The sequence below is a fragment of the Hyla sarda genome, chromosome 9 (genome assembly GCF_029499605.1).
Source record: "Hyla sarda isolate aHylSar1 chromosome 9, aHylSar1.hap1, whole genome shotgun sequence".
NCBI classification, from domain to species: Eukaryota; Metazoa; Chordata; class Amphibia; order Anura; family Hylidae; genus Hyla; species Hyla sarda.
In genome coordinates, this window is record NC_079197.1 from 101,399,421 (window position 1) to 101,421,036 (window position 21,616).

General features: G+C 41.7%; 1 protein-coding gene across 2 annotated transcripts in view; it reads right to left on the minus strand.

Moving 5' to 3' along the window:
- The window catches only part of COL4A5 (collagen type IV alpha 5 chain), a 197,305-nt gene that overhangs the window by 174,482 nt on the left and 1,207 nt on the right, over window positions 1-21,616 (minus strand). The gene's annotated exons all lie outside the window — the stretch shown is intronic.

The window sequence follows — 21,616 nt, forward strand, 5'->3', positions numbered from 1 at the left end:
TGAAAACCTGTATCATAGAATCTTTGATGCTCACATCTGAATTGGTTTTTTTGTTGTTCTGCTCGTAACAGCAACAGATCAAAGTATACAATAGTGGTACCAAATCCTGTTATATATACTAGACAACCAACAGCATCTAATAGACTCCACGGACCTTAAAGGGAACTCTGGTGCAAATTTCTTTTTTTTTTTTTAAATCAACTGGATCAACTGGTAAAATAAACAGATTTGTAAATGACTTCTATTTAACCCTCCCAGTACTTATCAGCTGCTTTATGCTCCACAGGAAGCAAACCTATCCTGCTCTGGACAGTTCCTGACATGGACAGAGGTGTCAGCAGAGAGCACTGTGGTCAGACAGAAAAGAAATCCAAAAAGAAAAGAACTTCCACTGTAGTATACAGCAGCTGATACATACTGAAAGGATTAAGATTTTTAAATCGAAGTAATTTACACCGGAGTACCCCTTTAATAGGGGTCTCTTGGGTTTCCAATATGGTGACCTACATTTCACCAAACAAAATCATGCATGAAGCAGTATTTAGTCTGGCATTTTGATGGAGTCTGTGACGGAGACTCATAACAAAATGCCCAACACATGTGAACACAGCCTAAGACATGTTTTTGGCAGACATCCGTTATTGTAGTTATGTTGACTGCACAATTCTTTAAAAAAATTAAAACGTACACTTTCCAGCATTTGTGGTTGGGGCAGGCAATATCTGTTCAGCTTTCAGGTGATCCGGTGGTCTGGAAAAGGTGGATACAGTCCTAGGAGAGAGTAGTGGTGGGCGGTATACCGGTTCATACCAAAATTTTTGCGCTGCACAATATGAATTTTTCCCATACCGCAATACCAGTTGGGCGCCTCCTCTTCGGGAATTAATGAATTATCAGCCGCAGCGCACTGTCCCCACATATATCGGAATTAATCATATGTGACCCACGAGCGCTGCTCTGCCCCCCCCCCCCCAATTAATTATCATCCCAGCGCTGCACTGTCCCCATCAGGGTAAATACTCACATATCAAGTGCAAGCGCTGTCCTCCTTGTCCTCCTATTTGTTGCGGCCGCCGGCGCTGACTCTCTAAACCTTATGCTGTATCCCTATGCCTGGGATGCAAAAGATAAACAAAATAAACTTTAACTCACCTTCCTACATCGGCCTTACGCTCTCCCTGGGGACGGGAAGGTCGGAGAGCCGTCGGCCTATCACCGGCCGCAGCGATGTTTCGCTGTTAGGTTGAGCCCACTGTCATGTATGAAGCCGGCCGGCTTCTTACATGACAGTGGGCTGAGCCTATCACTGGCCGAGGCGGAACATCGCTGTGGCCGGTAATAGGCTGACGGCTCTAGCGTAAGGCCGACGTAGGAAGGTGAGTTAAAGTTTATTTTGTTTATCTTTTGCAGCCCGGGCATAGGGATACAGTGTACAGTGTTGAGTGTCAGCAACAAACAGGAAGACAAGGAGGGCAGCGATGTGAGTATTTACCCCGATGGGGACAGCGCAGCACAGGGATGATAATTAATTGGGGGGGGTGGGGGGCAAAACAGCGCTCGCGGGTCACATGATTTGGGGGGGCTAGGAAATACCGTTATATACCGTGGAACCACCATAAGTTACAAAAATACCGTGATACACATATTTGGTCAAACCGCCCAGCTCTAGGAGAGAGTCTCCTAGGACTGTTTCCACCTTTTACAGTCCACCGGAGCACCTGAAAGCTGAACTAAATTATGCAGGCTAAAGTCAGCAACCGCCGAGAAGAGACGTTCGTGACGAATCGAATCACTGTAAGTTTGCTCATCTCTAACAGTTGTAATATGACACACTGTGATTTATTTTTATGAGCATGGTAAAGAATAGGTGACTTTTTCCAACAATGGGGCAAACTTTGCACCTGATACAAGCAATACTTAGGGGGAATCAATGTACACTCATGTCTAGGTTTATGAAAATATGATTTACAGCATGGTGGCCCAATGGATATCAATAATGGCTGGCAGCACTAGGTTTACATGCAGCCACTGTCAAAATATACATAGTTTGAATCTTCTTATCAAATTTGAGTGTTTCTGCCACATATTAGAAACACATGGAAATTGACCCTTATGTGTATTTGAGATAGGGTAAAATGAGATCCAGGAACGGACATAAGTGACAGTGGTCAGCCCCTATGCAGTGCTACAGAATATGCTATATAAACACACAAAATAAAGAGTTAAACCATATTCACATACAACTGTTTATTTCAATAAACTGGGCACAAATCCTTTACAGCAGTGAGTGTAGACTAAAGCTGGACATTAAATCACACTTGGGTTAGTCAATGTAATGTAATGTAATGATGTACAACTTTTGCTAAAGAGGAATTGTATGGCAAGTAGCCAGACTTTACTTCTCCCGTGATACCAATTGACCATCAGGAATTAATAAAATTGGACATCATTAAGAATAGATGGAGGACAAAAAAATGGTAAAAATAAAAATGAATCTTAACAGCGATAAAGTCTTCATAAAATAGCGAATGCCAAAAGTATGTATGAAAAAATATTTAAATGTGTTGAAATCTTGAATACCATTCAATATAAAACATTTGTGTGATAATTTTCCCACAATGTAAACACATATGTTAGATCTGCTTCTGCTTTAAATAAGGTAACATAAGGCCACATGAACTGGAACAGGCAGGTCTGAGATTACATTGGTGAATGAGTTGATGTGTAAAAGAGTAAACACATGGAACACATGATATTACATAAGAACACCTGAATTCATGAATAGGTGCAAGCACTGAGCGCAAATGTAAGTCAAAAGATGTTCATGCCGGAGGTGAAGAGTCTAGTTTTCATCATTCGTTGTATTTATGAGACTTAGTACTTTTTATGCATTAGCACAAAAATTGCTGGTATTTTTAAGCAGAGTGCAGGGAATTTAACAAGGGTGGGGTAGGTAAAAAATATTTCTACACCTTTAATTTGTGGTGGGGTAATGTGCACATGCACCAAATGTATAAAATGGTGCAGGGCATGTGATAAATATGAGGCTAGTTCTTCAGTACACCACTTTGTATCACTCCTATTCTGCAAATTTTAACCAGTTTGCGCCAAAATGTTCAACTTTTTACAAATGCTGTCAAAGGTTTTGTAAGACAGGTCTAGGCTTGTGTTGATTTGCGACAAATTAAGGACTTAAAGGAGTAGTCCAGTGGTGACCCAGTGGTGAACAACTTATCCCCTATCCTAAGGATAGGGGATAAGTTTGAGATCGCAGGGGGGTCCGACCGCTGGGGCCCCCTGCGATCTCCTGTACGGAGCCCCGACAGCCCACGGGAAGGGGGCGTGTCGACCTCCGCACGAGGCGGCGGCCGACACGCCCCCTCAATACAACTCTGTGGCAGAGCTGAAGCGCTGCCTTCGGCAATCTCCGGCTCTGCCATAGAGATGTATTGAGGGGGCGTGTCGGCCGCCGCTTCGTGCGGGGTTGACACCCGCTATCTGGCCGGAGAGCCTGGCCCCCGTACAGAGAGATCGCAGGGGGCCCCAGCGGTCGGACCCCCCGCAATCTCAAACTTATCCCCTATCCTAAGTTTTTCACCACTGGACTACCCCTTTAAAGTTACTACAAATCTGTGCATCATAACACATCTTGATTTCTTGTGTAAACCGGAAGTTGCAGGAAAAGTTGCAAATTTTACATTGTTACAAATCCTGCCACAAATTAACTCATATAAAAAAACAGATAAATCTTTTGATAAATTCCTCCCAATGTCTGAGTTTCTCTTCTTGATATGGGCAAAAAAATACTCAACTCAGCTTAAAGTGTACCTTTTTTATATAATGTAGATAATACCATTATCTGTATATTTGTAATATAAATTGGTTAAAAAATGTGTAGATTTTTGTCCCTACAGCTATTGTTTTTGTGTCTCTATGAGGAGTCCAAATACAGGAAGTGTGGGTGGACAAGCAGGGCTCTGCACACTGAGGCTCTATGACATGTCCCTGGCTCACACAGCTGGATGATACACAAGCCAGGAGCCTGCACAGAGCCCTACTTCTCCTACCCTCACTTCCTGTATTTGGACTCCTCATAGATACACACAGGCAATAGCTGCAAGGACAGCATTTTTTCACCCAAAAATATACACATTTCTTTTTATCAATGTATATTACAAATATACATATAATGGTAATATCTACATTATATCAAAAGTTTTTGTTGGCGCCAGGTACACTTAAGACTGTCAGAATTTTATCACATAACTTTAGGGGAAAAATATTTTGGACCAAACTTAATTAACCCCTTAAGGACCGAGGGTTTTTCCGTTTTTTGCATTTTCGTTTTTTCCTCCTTGCCTTTAAAAAATCATAACTCTTTCAATTTTGCACCTAAAAATCCATATGATGGCTTATTTTTTTGCGCCACCAATTCTACTTTGTAATGACGTCAGTCATTTTGCCCAAAAATCTACGGTGAAACGGGGCTTCCGTTTCTACGTAGTAAATTTTTTGGTAAAAATGACACCTTATCTTTATTCTGTAGGTCCATACGATTAAAATTATATCCTACTTATATAGGTTTGATTTTGTCGTACTTCTGGAAAAAATCATAACTACATGCAGGAACATTTATACGTTTAAAATTGTCATCTTCTGACCCTTATAACTTTTTTATTTTTCCGCGTATGGGGCGGTATGAGGGCAAATTTTTTGCACCGTGATCTGAAGTTTTTAGCGGTACCATTTTTTAAATTGATAGGACTTATTCATTTATTAATTTTTTTATGATATAAAAAGTGACCAAAAATGCCCTATTTTGGACTTTGGAATTTTTTTGCGCGTACACCATTGACTGTGCGGTTTAATTAACAATATATTTTTATAACTCGGACATTTCCACACGCGGCGATACCATATATGTTTATTTTTATTTACACTGTGTTTTTTTATGGGAAAAGGGGGGTGATTCAAACTTTTAATAGGGAAGGGGTTAAATGATCTTTATTCACTTTTTTTTTGCAGTGTTATAGCTCCCATAGGGACCTATAATACTGCACACACTGATCTATTACATTGATCACTGGTTTCTCATAGGAAACCAGTGATCGATGATTCTGCCGCTTGACTGCTCATGCCTGGATCTTAGGCACTGAACAGTCATTCGGCGATCGGACAGCGAGGAGGAAGGTAGGGACCCTCCAGCTGTCCTGTAAGCTGTTCGGGATGCCGCAATTTCGCCGCAGCTATCCCGAACAGCTCCCTGAGCTAACCGGCATGCTTTCACTTTCACTTTAGACACCGCATCTAAAGGGTTAATAGCGCGCGGCACCGCGATCAATGCCGCGCGCTATTAGCCACGGGTCCCGCTATTATAGATCGGGAGCGGACACATGACGTACCGGTACGTCATGTGTCCTTAAGGGGTTAAAAATATATGAAACAATACATAGCTATAATACTGGTCATTGTCATTCAAAACAGCTGCCCTCCATGTGATAGCCTATGTGATTCCTAACATATTTATAGATTACTTAATATACTAAAAATGACTCCTAACCCCATAAAATGTATGTCTTGGCCAATAGGTGTCTCATTTACCTGCAAACTGCTGTAGACTGCCTGTTGTTAAAGTAATTCCATCTCTAGCAACAGAGAGACCAATATGAAACACATGAAGTGGGGAAGATGCCTAGCAAATGCTAGGTAGGGGAAAGAGTGTGGACTTTCTACATGCAATCTGAGCCTGTATGCCTCCTCGAGAGAGTCCACACTATGTCAGAAAGGTAAAATCAATGCTTAAAGGGGTATTCCAGGAAAAAATATATATTTATATATCAACTGGCTCCAGAAAGTTAAACAGATTAGTAAATTACTTCTATTAAAAAATCTTAACCCCTCTAATAATTATCAGCTGCTGAAGTTGAGTTGTTCTTTTCTGTCTGACAACAGTGCTCTCTGCTGACATCTCTGTCTGTCTTGGGAACTGCACAGAGCAGAATAGGTTTGCTATGGGGATTTGCTTCTACTCTGGACAGTTCCCGAGACACGTGTCATCACAGAGCACACAAGTACACAGTGCTGTAATACACTCTCTCTCTTCCCTTTAGTTTCCCATCATCATCATCATCATCAACAGCAGCGGTATACTGCTAAAACATGTCTTCTTTTATGATATACCTCCATCCTTGCTGTGCACTTTCTTTTATTTCTGTTTAAATAGCACCATGCAAACTGAGTGCATCAATATCTTCTCCCCAACATGCCATCTATAGTAGTGTACTGTAAATCATTGCCCAGCCTGTTAAAGGGAACCTGTCACTTAGTTGTACCCTATATAATAAGTGGCAACACGTAAAAGCGGTAAATATCGTAATATGTAAATGAGGATCAAGTAGTCACCAAGCATGTGGCTTGCTGAAGTAGTCACAACACCCCGGGCTCTAATCACACCTATCCAGAATGATTGACAGCCTTGGTATGAGCAATGACATCAGGCCCTGACTAAGCTGCTCAATCATGCCTAAATAGGTATTATTGGAGCCTGAATAGGCGTGATTACGGCCCGGGGAGCCATGACTGCTTCAGCAGCCGCATGCCCAACTGACTACATAAGCCTCATTTACATATTGCGTGTGCCCTTTATAAAAGTAGTTTTCCCCACATTTATAGATGTGGCAGCAGACATCCAGGCATGGTAGGACACATGGTAATAATCACTATTATGTGTCGCCACTTGTTATATAGGGTAAAACTTGGTGACAGGTTCCCTTTAAGTCCAATGCATTTTTTTTCAGCACTATGTAAAGGCATAGCAAAGTTAAGTAGGTGCTGTTCTATGATTGGCCAAAGAAGTAAGGGTAAGGAATTCATGTCTCTATTCTGGTGGCAAACAGCCCAGTCCTGGTCCTGTCCCCTGAAATGAGGGGAACAGCTGTGCACCATGGAGTGCTCTCAGGGCTCAATACCAGCAATGGGAGCCCAAAAATCATGTTATCACCACTTTGAATTGTTAATGTAACCATGCAGGTTATTAACCCCTTCAGGACGGAGCCCATTTTGGCCTTAAGGACCGGAGCGTTTTTTGCACATCTGACCACTGTCACTTTAAACATTAATAACTCTGGAATGCTTTTAGTTATCATTCTGATTCCGAGATTGTTTTTTCGTGACATATTCTACTTTAACATAGTGGTAAATTTTTATCGATACTTGCATCCTTTTTTGGTGAAAAATCCGTAAATTTGATGAAAAATTTGAAAATTTCGCATTTTTCTAACTTTGAAGCTTTCTGCTTGTAAGGAAAATGGATATTACGAATACATTTTTTTTTGGTTCACATATACAATATGTCTACTTTATATTTGCATCATAACATTGATGAGTTTTTACTTTTGGAAGACACCAGAGGGCTTCAACGGTCAGCAGCAATTTTCCGATTTTTCACAAAATTTTCAAACTCAGTATTTTTCAGGGACCAGTTCAGGTTTGAAGTGGATTTTAAGGGTCTTCATATTAGAAATACCCCATAAATGACCCCATTATAAAAACTACACCCCCCAAAGTATTCAAAATGACATTCAGTCAGCGTTTTAACCCTTTAGGTGTTTCACACGAATAGCAGCAAAGTGAAGGAGAAAATTCACAATCTTCATTTTTTACACTCGCATGTTCTTGTAGACCCAATTTTTGAATTTTTACAAGGGGTAAAAGGACAAAATTTTTACTTGTATTTGTAGCCCAATTTCTCTCAAGTAAGCACATACCTCATATGTCTATGTAAAGTGTTCGGCGGGCGCAGTAGAGGGCTCAGAAGGGAAGGAGCGACAAGGGGATTTTGGAGAGTACGTTTTTCTGAAATGGTTTTTGGGGGGCATGTTACCTTTAGGAAGCCCTTATGGTGCCAGAACAGCAAAAAAAAACCACATGGCATACCATTTTGGAAACTAGACCCCTCGGGGAATGTAACATGGGATAAAGTGAACCTTAATACCCCACAGGTGTTTCACGACTTTTGCAAATGTAAAAAATAAATAAAAAATTTTGCCTAAAATGCTTGTTTTCCCAAAAAATTTTTATTTTTAAAAAGGGTAATAGCAGAAAATACCCCTAAAAATTTGAAGCCCAATTTCTCCCGATTCAGAAAACACCCCATATGGGGGTGAAAAGTGCTCTGCTGGCGCACTACAGGTCTCAGAAGAGAAGGAGTCACATTTGGCTTTTTGAACGCAAATTTTGCTCTGGGGGCATGCCGCATTTAGGAAGCCCCTATGGTGCCAGGATAGCAAAAAAAAACCACATGGCATACCATTTTGGAAACTAGACCCCTCGGGGAACGTAACAAGGGGTTAAGTGAACCTTTATACCCCACAGGTGTTTCACGACTTTTGCATATGTAAAAAAAATTTTTTTTTTTTACCTAAAATGCTTGTTTTCCCAAAAATTTTACATTTTTAAAAAGGGTAAAAGCAGAAAATACCCCCCAAAATTTGTAACACAATTTCTCCCGAGTACGGCGATACCCCATATGTGACCCTAAACTCTTGCCTTGAAATACGACAGGGCTCCAAAGTGAGAGCGCCATGCGCATTTGAGGCCTAAATTAGGGATTGCATAGGGGTGGACATAGGGGTATTCTACGCCAGTGATTCCCAAACAGGGTGCCTCCAGCTGTTGCAAAACTCCCAGCATGCCTGGACAGTCAACGGCTGTCCGACAATACTGGGAGTTGTTTTGCAACAGCTGGAGGCTCCGTTCTGGAAACAGTGGTGTACCAGACGTTTTTCATTTTTATTGGGGAGGGGAGGGGGGCTGTGTAGGGGTATGTGTATATGTAGTGTTTTTTACTTTTTATTTTATTTTTTGTGTTAGTGTAGTGTAGTGTTTTTAGGGTACAGTCGCACGGGCGGGGGTTCACAGTAGTTTCTCGCTGGCAATTTGAGCTGCAGCAGAAAGTTTGCGGCAGCTCAAATTTGCAGCCGGATACTTACTGTAAGCCTCCGCCCATGTGAGTGTACCCTGTACGTTCACATTGGGGGGGGGGACATCCAGCTGTTGCATAACTACAACTCCCAGCATGCCCGTTGGCTGTCGGTGACTGCTGAGAGTTGCAGTTTTGCAACAACTGTAGGCACACTGGTTATGTATCACGGAGTTTGTGACCTAACTCAGTGTTTCACAACCAGTGTGCCTCCAGCTGTTGCAAAACTACAACTCCCAGCATGTACGGTGCATGGTGTACGGTGACTGCTGAGAGTTGTAGTTTGCAACAGCTGGAGGCACACCGGTCGTGAAACACTGAGTTAGGTAAAAAAAAACTCTGAGTTTCACAATCAGTGTGCCTTCAGCTGTTGCAAAACTACAACTCTCAGCAGTCACCGACAGCCAACGGGCATGCTGGGAGTTGTAGTTATGCAACCAGCAGATGCACCACTACAACTCCCAGCATGCACTTTAGCTGTTTGTGCAAGCTGGGAGTTGTAGTTATACAACAGCTGAAGGTACACTTTTCCATAGAAAGAATGTGCCTCCAGCTGTTGCAAAACCATAAGTCCCAGCATGCCCATAAGGGAATGCTGGGAGTTGTGGTGGTCTGCCTCCTGCTGTTGCATAACTACAGCTCCCAGCATGCCCTTTTTGCATGCTGGGAGCTGTTGCTAAGCAACAGCAGGAGGCTGTCACTCACCTCCAACGATCCAGACGCTGCAGGTCAGTCCCTCGCCGCCGCAGCTGCTCCTGGGGCCCCGATCCCAACAGGGGCGCCGGGGATCGGGGTCCCCAGCACCGGGGGTCGTCTTCCCGCACCCGCTCACGTCCTCCGGAAGAGGGGCGGAGCGGGTGCGGGAGTGACACCCGCAGCAGGCGCCCTGATTGGTCGGCCGGTAATCCGGCCGACGAATCAGGGCGATCGTGAGGTGGCACCAGTGCCACCTCACCCCTGCAGGCTCTGGCTGTTCGGGGCCGTCAGAGACGGCCCCGAACAGCCAGTAATTCCGGGTCACCGGAGACCCGATTGACCCGGAATCGCCGCAGATCGCTGGACTGAATTGTCCAGCGATCTGCGGCGATCGCCGACATGGGGGGGCATAATGACCCCCCTGGGCGATATGCCGGGATGCCTGCTGAACGATTTCAGCAGGCATCCGGCTCCGGTCCCCAACCGGCTAGCGGTGGGGGCCGGAATTCCCACGGGCGTATGGATACGCCCTCGGTCCTTAAGGACTCGGGATTCAGGGCGTATCCATACGCCCTATGTCCTGAAGAGGTTAAAATGTTTTGGAACAAAAGGTATTCTTTAAATAATCTCTAAAAATAGGACATTCCCATACAACTTTAGAGAGCTGAGAAGGTATTTTAGGACTCTGCTTACTATAGCAAACAGCAATTTCCTTTGTGCATATGTTTATTCATAACCCACCTGGTAATAAATCATTTTAAATCTTATGATGGACAGAGGGTCAAAAACTATTAAAATTACGGAATCTCTTCAGCAATGTTTCTGCAATAATATATTTAAGAAAATATACAGTATTTACAATGCTCTCCCAGTAATGTAAGGCACTGTCTATACTATGTATGCACAATGCTTGTGGCTACTACTTGATGCCAATGTTAATCCAACCCACTGGAAGAGGCAGAAGTCAATGTTTGAAGAGGGATGGTATTGTGAAGACTAGGTGTCAACGCCACATTAGCTTTTTTAAAGCAAGTGCCACAGGACTTAACTATGACTAGCATTTTAGTGTTGAGAAATCTATGACTGGCCTTTTGACAAGCAACACAACCTATTGCTTTTACCTGAAAGAATTTCTATTCACCTGTATTGAGCTGCTCTGTTCATTTGTACATGTGCATCTGTTTGATGAATGCAAGATCCTAAGTCATACCAGGAGTTGCCGAAAAGAGCATCATGGCATGTATGTGCAGCAAACATTTTCAGACCCATATAAAAAAAAACTAATAACAAGATTTACCAAAAATGACTCTTACATTTGAAAAACAGCTTTACAGTCTCAGCCACTTCGTGTCTCACATTCCTGCAATATGCTGTCAACTACCTGTTGTTTGGGGGATCAGGACAGAACACAGGAAGTGGAAGCAAGGCTAAGAAAATGCTATTTGCTCAGCTATCTTGTCAGCAGCAGCAGCAGCAGCAGTTCAGTGCTTAGTGTAACCCCTTTCATGCAATGCTATTTCTTTCATTTCTGCTTATTTTACTTACTTTATAAATCCTTTTATATTGTGGGTATGCTTTAAGGTTGGACTCAACTAAATCTAAATATTATTTTCTCATGTTATTGTGACTTGTCCGACATTATCAGTGGGACAGGTTATATTCAGCCACATCACATTTATTGCAGGGCTAGACCCTCTGAGGTTTAATCTGTCTCTCATTTTAGCAAAGAACTCTAAAAACCTGAAACAAAAAAGCAGAGCATGTTGACACACTTATGTTATACATCTTTAAACTTGCTCCAGCAAATAGAACATTCAGTACAGAAGAGCATCACCTAGTATTCTCTAAACCCAGATTATCTGTAGAGTTTCAACAGCAAAGTCTCCACCACTCTTCTGCTCCCCATGATTTACCAGGCAGAGGCCATAAGGGAGATTTATCAATGGTTTTGTGTGCATATATTTTGCAAATTTGAGACTTTTTTGCATTGTGTTTTTGTCTGTTATGTGCTATTCTTAGGGTACAGTTTTCTGATTTTGGCATCCACAAAAAGAATAGACTTGTCTATTCTTTTTGCAGATTTTACTCAGAAATGCATTGCCTCTTCTATTTGTCTCTCAGGATAGGGTGTGGTCTGACCAATGGAACCCCACTGATCAATTGGAACAGTCAGTTGTCCCCAAGTAAATGAGGCACCTCACATGTTTGCCCACTGCTCCATTCATTCTCTAAAGGGCTTCCGAACATTGCCAAGCGCCTGTTCAAAAGGCCTATAGAGAATAAGGGGAGCGGTGACTGAACATGTGTAATGGCACTTCATGGAGAAAATTTTACATTCAGCAGACCTCCTATTGATGTGTGGATAAGGGATAACATTAAATGGGCACTGTCATGAAGTACAAAAATTGATATGTTGTAGTACTTACGTACTACAACATATCTCTAATATACTTTAATTAAAAAAAGTGATTTTAAACAAGTTTAAAATCACTTTTAAATTCGGCCACTAGGGGTCGCCCTCCTAGTGGCCGAATGCATTCAGCAGTGACGTCACCACTGAATTTCGACTCATTTCAGCCTGGCAATGAGTCAAAATTCAGGCACTGCTGTGCTCGCTCCCGCCTGTCAATCAAACAGGCAAGAGCGAGCACGCTGATAGCTGGGGCTGCGCGCATTGGCCAGCAACACTGGCCTTGCGCGCGGCCCCGCCCGCCCGCCCCCGTTACCCTGTCCGGAGGCAGCGCGAGCACTCATTGCTGCGCTGATCCTCCGAATGGGTAAGCCTGATCTGAGGTCTTATATTAGCCGGTGTGAGGTGGACGCATGGATCTACGGGGGGCGCAAAAAAACACCTCACACCGGCAGTAATATCGTGCAAGGCAGGCCGGCGTTGCTCCTCTACTCCTCCTCCCTGGATAGCACATGCACAGCTAAACAGGGAGGAGGAGACCCCGGAGCTGCCTGCCGTGCTATTGGCAGATCATCTATGCGCGCTCCTGACAGCGCTGCATAGACGATCTGAGGGCGGAAGCAAGCGCCCCGGCAAGGCATCAGTGACGCCATGCTTGCTGGGAAGCGCTGCTTCCTGCCCTGCTTGATAGAGCAGATTTAGAAGCACTAAATCTGCTCTATTAAAGCGATTTAAAATGTTTTTAAACCCAGGTAGGGGGTTAGGGCTAGATTACTAATAGGTAGGGACATATTAGATTATATATAACTTGGTGGGAGCTACACTTTAAACCTTGGCATAATCATTCAGAAAAAAAATTTATGCTGATAAGAGCAGTGAGACTAAGGAACTCTCTGCCAGAGGAAGTGCTCATGGTGAACTCAGTAAAAGAGTTCAAAAAGAGGCCTGGACATGTTTCTGGAGAGTAATAACATTATAGGTTATGGATAATAGATTTATAGGGACAGAAAGTTGATCCAGGGATTTATTCTGATTGCCAGAAAGGAATTTTTCTCTTTAGCAGGGATCTGGAAATCCTATCGCCCGATGCCCAGGACATGTAATTTCGGGCGCCGGGCAGATGAATTTTTCATAGATTTAGCCCTGTATCGGGCAAACGACTCCCCCCCCCCCTTTTTTTTTCTTTTTTAATGCGGTGTGAGGTGCAGGAGCGGATGCAGTCTGCACCTCACACCGGCGCTCAGGGTGTATGGAGTGGGCTCCTGACTCGTACCAGCTCCATACCCGACGGCCCCCGGCTGATTTCAGTAGCTGGAGGCCGCCAATAGCCCGGCATGCGGCGATCACCATGGGCAGCTATTAACCCTTTAGATCACCGCTGTCAAAGTTGACAGCGGTGTCTAAAGGGATCTTTTAACCATCCCTGGTAGTCTAATGGGATGGATCGCCCCCCCCTGCAGCGCTATCGCAGGAGGCGATCCCCTGTGGAGGTAGCCAAAGGGCTTACCTATGCATTCATCGCAGCCCCCATAGATCTGCATTTGATTGAGCCTGCCTTGAGCAGGCTCAACCAAATGAACACAGATCAATGGAGTTCAATAGAACTGCCTTGATCTGTGTGAGGAATCTAAATGATTCCTCCTAAAAAATTGTATTTAAAAAAAAAAAGTTTAATAAAAGCTTAAAAACACCCATTAACCCCTTCCATATTAAAAGTTCACCCCCCTTTTCTATATAAAAATATGTAAACATAATGAAAATAAACATATTTGGTATTGGTGCATGCATAATTGACCAGACTATAAAAAAATAAATGTATATCCCGTACGGTAAATGGCGTTAACGTAAAAAAATATACCAAATCACAGAATTGCATTTTTTATGTTTATAACATCATATCGCAGAAAAAATTAAGTAAAAAAGTGTTCAAAAAGTCTGCTCAATACCAAAATGGTACTGATACAAACAGCATATTACGGCCCAAAACATTAGCCCTCATACAGCCCAGTATACGGAAAAATAAAAATATTATAGGGGTCAGGGATTTTTCTTTTTTTATTAAAAAGTTTTTAAAAAATTAATTATTAAAACTTGACGGAAACAAAACAAATTTGATATTGGTGTAAGCCGACCTAAAGTATCAAAATAATATGTAAGCTTGACCACAAGGTGAATGGCGAAAAAAATTGCATTTTTTTCAACGTCACCTCACGAATAATATTTTTTTGTTCAGAGCATAAGTTATGGAAAAATGAAAGGTGTCATTACAAAGTATACTTGGCCCCACAAAAAACAAGCCTCACATGGGTCTGTAGATGGAAAAATAAGAATTATGGGACTTATAGGACGAGGAGGAAAAACGAAAGTGCAGAAACTAATAAAGACCTTATTTACATACTATTTTGGTTAAAATTATTTTATCTACCAGGACAAGTGGATTTTCTTGAGGGACAAGTAGATTGTGTTCCACACCCCTAATTTCCACACCCCTGCCTTAGTATGGGGCATTTGGCATCAGCCTCATAAGGGTTTTTGCCTTCTTCTGGATCAACACAGGAGGGACAAAATAAGGTCATAGATTGAACTTGATGGACTCTGGTCTTTTTTCAACCTTAAGAACTATGTAACTATGTAACTATATGTACTATCACTGCAAAAAGAAAAAGCTGCCGGCACAGGTGAATTGAGAATCAGACCTCTGCAATACACAGTCTGCAGGCTATCAGCACTGGTTGTGGGTGTTAGTCTTGAAAGTGTCCTGTGGTGCTCTCCCTCAACAGAGGCAAAATAGCAGTAGTATCCACAAAGAGAGAGAAACTGAAGGGGCACTCACGCGTCTTCTTTCAAATCAACTTTATTTCGGAGGGCATTACAGCAGCGGGACCGCCGGGCAGATCTTTAAGCCACGCAGGACCAGGTAAGGAGCATGTTGGTATTAGCTATTTTGCGCCGCTCTCGGCACTTCTTCCAGGCCACTGGAAGAACTGCCGGTCTGGAAGAAGCACCGGGAGCAGCGCGAAGTAGCTATTACCAACATGCTAAAGTTGATTTGAAAGAAGACACGTGAGTGCCCCTTCAGTTTCTCTCTCTTTGTGGATGTATATATATATATATATATATATATATGGATGTGTGTATTATAAACACAAAGAACAGTAATGCAGAAATCATGCTATTTTTCATTTGCTGCAACATACAGCCAAAGTGGAAGCCTATTCATGCACATACTATTATGCAAAAACATACATTTAATTAGCTTAGCCCCGTTTACGTCATGTTTTAGTATTTCATCCCCAGTTTACCTTAAAAAAGTCATTTGGTCTGTTTCATGAACCTAAACATTTTGTCTTTAGGACATAAAAGGGTAGTTGGTTGTGCTTTTGTGTCCCGCAAACAAAATGTAATGTGAATTGGGCATTAAAGGGTTTCCTTTTTTTAACCCCCTGTTCTAAGTATGTCAAAAATAGTCACAAGCAATATACTTGCTTTACTGTTGCTCCCAATTTACTGTGCTTCTGCCACAGGTCACGTGATGCCTGGCACAGTATGATGTACCTTTTCTGCTGACATCATGTACGTTGGTCACATGGTTTGTGTTTTGCACACCTTGCCCCCAATGTACGGAATGTCAGCAATGATGTAATGTAGGGGAGGTTGGGAAATAAATGGTCTAGAATGAGCAAACAAGGGTCAAGCACCTGGATCATTTAAACTGGTTGGGTTAACTGGTTTGCCCTGCACAATCCTCGTGGCATATGCAGTTTTTAGTGCCTGGCTGAAACTACAAACACGCCACCAACAGGAAGAGAAGAATGGATACAAGAAGGGTGAAGAAAGGTAAAATCTGAAAATTCCTACAAAATATGCTTTAACCGGATGTGTTAAGAACTAAAAAACAGTTTAGAGAGTTTATTAAATTTATTTTGATACCTGGAAAACACTATTAATATATGCAGACATTGGGCCTTATGTACTATTGTGTTTTACTTTACATTTTGGTGAAGAAAAGCATGGGGAAATGCATTTAACTCTATTTATTAGTGTGCACCAAACATGCCAGAAAGTTTTGCTATTTTTCCAACTAATCTGCAATTTCCTGTTTATTTATTTTAAATATGGGTGCGGTTTTCTGCATCATTTATGATTTTTTCACCCTGTTTGGGCATCTTTTTAGGCTATGACTTTTCTATTTCAAAAGAGAGGTTAAAAACAATGTCGCATTTTGGTGTATTTCCGATGCACCAAAGTTTAAAGCTGTATGGAATCCCCACTGATGGATATGCATATGGAAAAGTTAATAAATTCACTTAGAAAAGGTAGAAATAAAGGGGGAATCATAGTACATGAAGCTTAGGATGTCATACAAATTAAATCAAACTTTCATTTCATAAAATGGAATTTCCCCTACATCTAGCGCTTTGTAAAATGTATCCTCTTTGCGCACAGTTGAGATAAACCCTGTCAATGGCTGCAGGGCAAATGTGAATCCAGCTGCACTGTAATAATATCACTTAAAAATTTAAGCATTTTTAGTAAGATGTATTATGTCCCGCTTCACAGCCCAGCGAGGGGCCCGTCATGCCTTTTTATGTGGACCAGTCAATGTAAGCTTGACTTTTTTACATTGCTCTCTTCTATCAGAACAGTAAAGCTAAACATAAATACTGGACAAGAGGGAAAACAATTCAATATTCTGAATATAAAATGTATGCTAAGCTCAGCTGATTCAAGTGACCTACAAATGTCACCCAATATTCATTCTATGAAAAGGAGGAGACTGCCACTCAGGTTTATTAATAAAGGATATGTCATAGAGAACTGTGGGAAATAATCATTCATATAGACAGGGAATTCCTCTGGAATTTGTGAGATAGCGGTTTTCTTGTCCTACTTTTGAAACTATGGTGATTTGGATAATCACCCCGCGGTGCCGCCCTGTACCATGCAGTTTACTAAGGCCTTGAAAACTGGAATCCAATAACAGGAAAATGCTGTGTTATAAAAGGGACCTATCAGAAAGATGTCCATCCCATTGCTTTTTTTCTGGGTAGGCACAATAACATATACAGACACATTGGATTAAACACTTAAATTAGCCAACTGTTAATGGAATGTCCTTGTCTGATATGAAATCAGGCATGTTAAAAAAATGTCAACCAATAATCTTTCAGAAAAGAATGTTCCCCTAATTTTGCCCATGAAGACTGACAGAAATGAAGGGGGCAGTTGCACTTCCCACCCAGAAAGACTGGAAACATTCTGGCAAGATTCTAAATAAGCATGGCCAGTCTGAAGAACTGTAATGGTCAATATGGAATGCAATGTGTATGGAAACATCTGTAAAGAGATTGTTCATCAGGTATTAACCTACTTCTAATGTGCACAGACACCTTTAAAGTAATGAACCCTTGGGACCAACAGGCAGGAAGTCTATTATCGAGCAAAGTGGGTTTGTTTCAATATAAAGAAAAAATCTAATTTAACATGGATAATAAAGATGTAAGAGAAACATTTTAATTTTTGTGTTCATGAGGATCACTGAGAAACAACTGGTTGAGAAGACCACCCCTTATTTCAGACAAGATTTCATGTGACAGATTTTTAGTCTTTGAGAAGACCACCTCCCTGGAAGATTAAATTTTTTAACGCAAATTTGGGTGGTTCCATCAAATCAGTTTGAGATATTTTTACTCTGCATCACAACAAGACTTTTTACAACATTTTAAAGTAGAATAAATGGACAGTCATGTATTTAATTTTAGTAGCAGAGAGACAATTAGAACTGCAATATATCCTACTGGAAAATAACTGAAGAGGCCAGCAGGAATTTCTAAGTCAATGACTACCAAGATCTCGCTCTCTATTAGTCAATTTGACAACTCAAGTACAAATCGGTGGATGTGGCCATGAGGTGTGCTTTCCAGTGAATGGTGGATGTTTGGTGAATTACTCATGTCCACACAGGACTGACAGCTACTTTACCAGCCCTAAATAGCAGGTGAAAAGAAAGTGATGGGAAGCCATCTTGTTAGAAGCAACATATCGCCAGAAGATAGAAATTGCAAGTTCTAGTCACATCATTCTGCAAAGGAAATCACACAGTACTGATCTCTTAAGACAATCTTTAAGTGGAGGAAAAGCGCTCCTTGGTGTGATAAAAGAGATATAAATAAATAAAATAACAGAAGCATGAAAGCCGCTCACCCCAAATAGTTGTGTACCAACATACACAACAATGGTAGGCACATAGGTAACAGAGCTATTTGCTGCCCTCTGGCAGAATAGTAGTACAAGATCAGTAAGGCTTCAGGGTGTACTCCGGCTCCATGAGGCGCAGGATGAACTCAAGGAGGACAAGGTAAGACCAAAGATCTTACCTTGTCCTCCTTGAGTTCATCCTGCTCCTCGTGGAGTCGGCGTCCACCCTGAAGCCTTACTGATCTAGTACTGATCTCTTAAAGATAGGCTAGTAAAACAAGTGCAGGTTTTATCAGACTAGAGCATTATATTGTAATATTAATATTGCTGGCAGTAGATAATCTGCTGATGTTCCTGTGAATGGTAATGATTTAACACATCAGTATTGCCTAAGATGACAAGGAGGACTGACATAACCACCTCATAAACGTGCCCATTGGTCACCTGGCACTTGATTTTTCTTCCTGGACCAATTGAATTTCAATTGGTTATATCTGCTAGATGTTGTACAGTGATCACTAACCAACCAAAGTATTCTAAGAATGACTCACGTTACATCACTTGACATGAAATAGACCACACGTTTTTCTTAGAAACTATACTGGAGTGCTGCACCATTGGTTTTCTACGTGATGTGGACCGGACTTTGATCGGTTCTGGGATGCTGGCACCCTCTTTTAATTTGCTTAAGTAGTACTGCACTTATTAAGCATTTTTTTTTTTTTGCCACTTTTCCTCATTCCCATCATTTTTATTTTTCTGGTTTAAAAAGGGGGCGTGGTTTAAGTGTATTTGGTTTTTAGACACATTTATGCAACTTTTTGAAAAGTCAAAAGAATTTCAAGCAGCTTCCTCTTCTTAAGAGTTGGCATGAAATCTATGTGACAGTGAAGTGCCAAGAAAAGGACACAATCCCCTCATACTTTGTGTGACAATGTGATGCACGTTCCGTAAATAGAACTGGCAAAAAGAAGAAAGTGAAAGCTCAAAAAGGGCTTGAAAAAAGTAAAAAAAATAATAAATTCCTCACCACGTGTTTTTCGTTTGTCTAGTACATAAGCTACTTATAGGAAGAACATGATCTGGGCAAAATACATGGATGAATGGAAGACTAAAGCTGAAAATGCGAAAACGTACAAAATGTAATGGAACAATCTGCTAATGCTACCCGGGGGAATCGGAAAATGGTCAAATTCATGGTTGCTGTTCCACGAATAATACACAGTTCTACTCCCTGCATCCTTCCAGCATGTTAGGACTGCTCCGGGATGCTTCCCTGTGGCATTTAGAGGCCTAACCTGCTCAGTAGACTTTCAGCTGCTTACTGTAGTACCATAGAGGTAACAGTCTCCTCCTACTGAGATCGACTTCCATAAAGCCATTTCAAATTGGGACAGCTAGGAAGTTGTGTGGAAGCAGAACATAGCAATAGTCTGTGCGCTTTACTGTAATTTCTCAGATGTTATCTACAGAAGACTACACAAGGTGATACTGTCAGAACAGGTTACATGTAACGATACGTGCTGATCCCCCGACAGTCATGTATTTTCATACATTATCTGGGTATGACTCTCATAGATTGCTGATCCCCCGACAGTCATGTATTTTCATACATTATCTGGGTATGACTCTCATAGATTGCTGATCCCCCGACAGTCATGTATTTTCATACATTATCTGGGTATGAATCTCATAGATTGCTGATCCCCCGACAGTCATGTATTTTCATACATTATCTGGGTATGACTCTCATAGATTGCTGATCCCCCGACAGTCATGTATTTTCATACATTATCTGGGTATGACTCTCATAGATTGCTGATCCCCCGACAGTCATGTATTTTCATACATTATCTGGGTATGAATCTCATAGATTGCTGATCCCCCGACAGTCATGTATTTTCATACATTATCTGGGTATGAATCTCATAGATTGCTGATCCCCCGACAGTCATGTATTTTCATACATTATCTGGGTATGACTCTCATAGATTGCTGATCCCCCGACAGTCATGTATTTTCATACATTATCTGGGTATGACTCTCATAGATTGCTGATCCCCCGACAGTCATGTATTTTCATACATTATCTGGGTATGACTCTCATAGATTGCTGATCCCCCGACAGTCATGTATTTTCATACATTATCTGGGTATGAATCTCATAGATTGCTGATCCCCCGACAGTCATGTATTTTCATACATTATCTGGGTATGAATCTCATAGATTGCTGATCCCCCGACAGTCATGTATTTTCATACATTATCTGGGTATGACTCTCATAGATTGCTGATCCCCCGACAGTCATGTATTTTCATACATTATCTGGGTATGACTCTCATAGATTACTTCTGAAGTAAGAATCCATTAGAGACACTTGCTTAGTTATTTATGGGAATTATGAAATTCCCACATTATAGAAAACCGTCAGGCAGTATCAGGTCTTAGCTCAGTGTTTCCCAACCGGGGTGCCTCCAGCTGTTGCCAAACTACAACTCCCAGCATGCCCGGACAGCCTTTGGCTATCCGGGCACGCTGGGAGTTGTAGTTTGACAACAGCTGGAGGCACCCCAGTTGGGAAACACTTTCTTAGTCACTGACCTGTAGCTGTCCGGATGTTGTAACACTACTGCTCCCAGCATTTCTTCACAGTCCCAGCCTAGGAGTTCCAGTTTCATAACATCTGGAGAGCCATAGGTTGCAAGTCACTGGTTTCAAGAGCGGTAGTTAGAAAAGAAGCATTCTATTCTATAAACTAGTTCATAATTTATTGAGTTTTATATAAAAATAGTAAACGGTACCTTTCTTCTATCTTTCCCTTAAGCCTGGAAAGGTCTGATCCATAATTACTATTAAGATAAACCAGAGGGACAGAAGAATGTAAAGTCACCTATTCATTTCTATATGTTCACCTCCAGGAAATTCTATTTTCATAATAAATGTAACCAGCGGTCAAGTCCTAGAAAAAAGTGTGGGAACTCACCCAAGATTTCCACTCAAAGGCTGGTCCTGCAGGGCTCTGGCTAATGGGAACAGGGTTCCTGCTGTGGAAAAAGTGCAGGAACTCAGTTCCCACACGTTCCTGCAGGACTTGAATGTAACTGATACAAAATAAAAGTCATCAATAGTAAATATTTAAGACAAAGTCTTATGGACACAGACAGCATCAGAACTGGGATCTACAAGGTGCTCTAGAATTGTCCCTAGTAAGATCCTACCATGGGGTGAGAGCTGTCAGCATGTGGCCCTAAAAAGCCCAAAAAAATAGGTGTATGGAAACAATGTTTAAGATACAGATCCTGACTTTCTCCATTTTCTTCCAAAATGACAG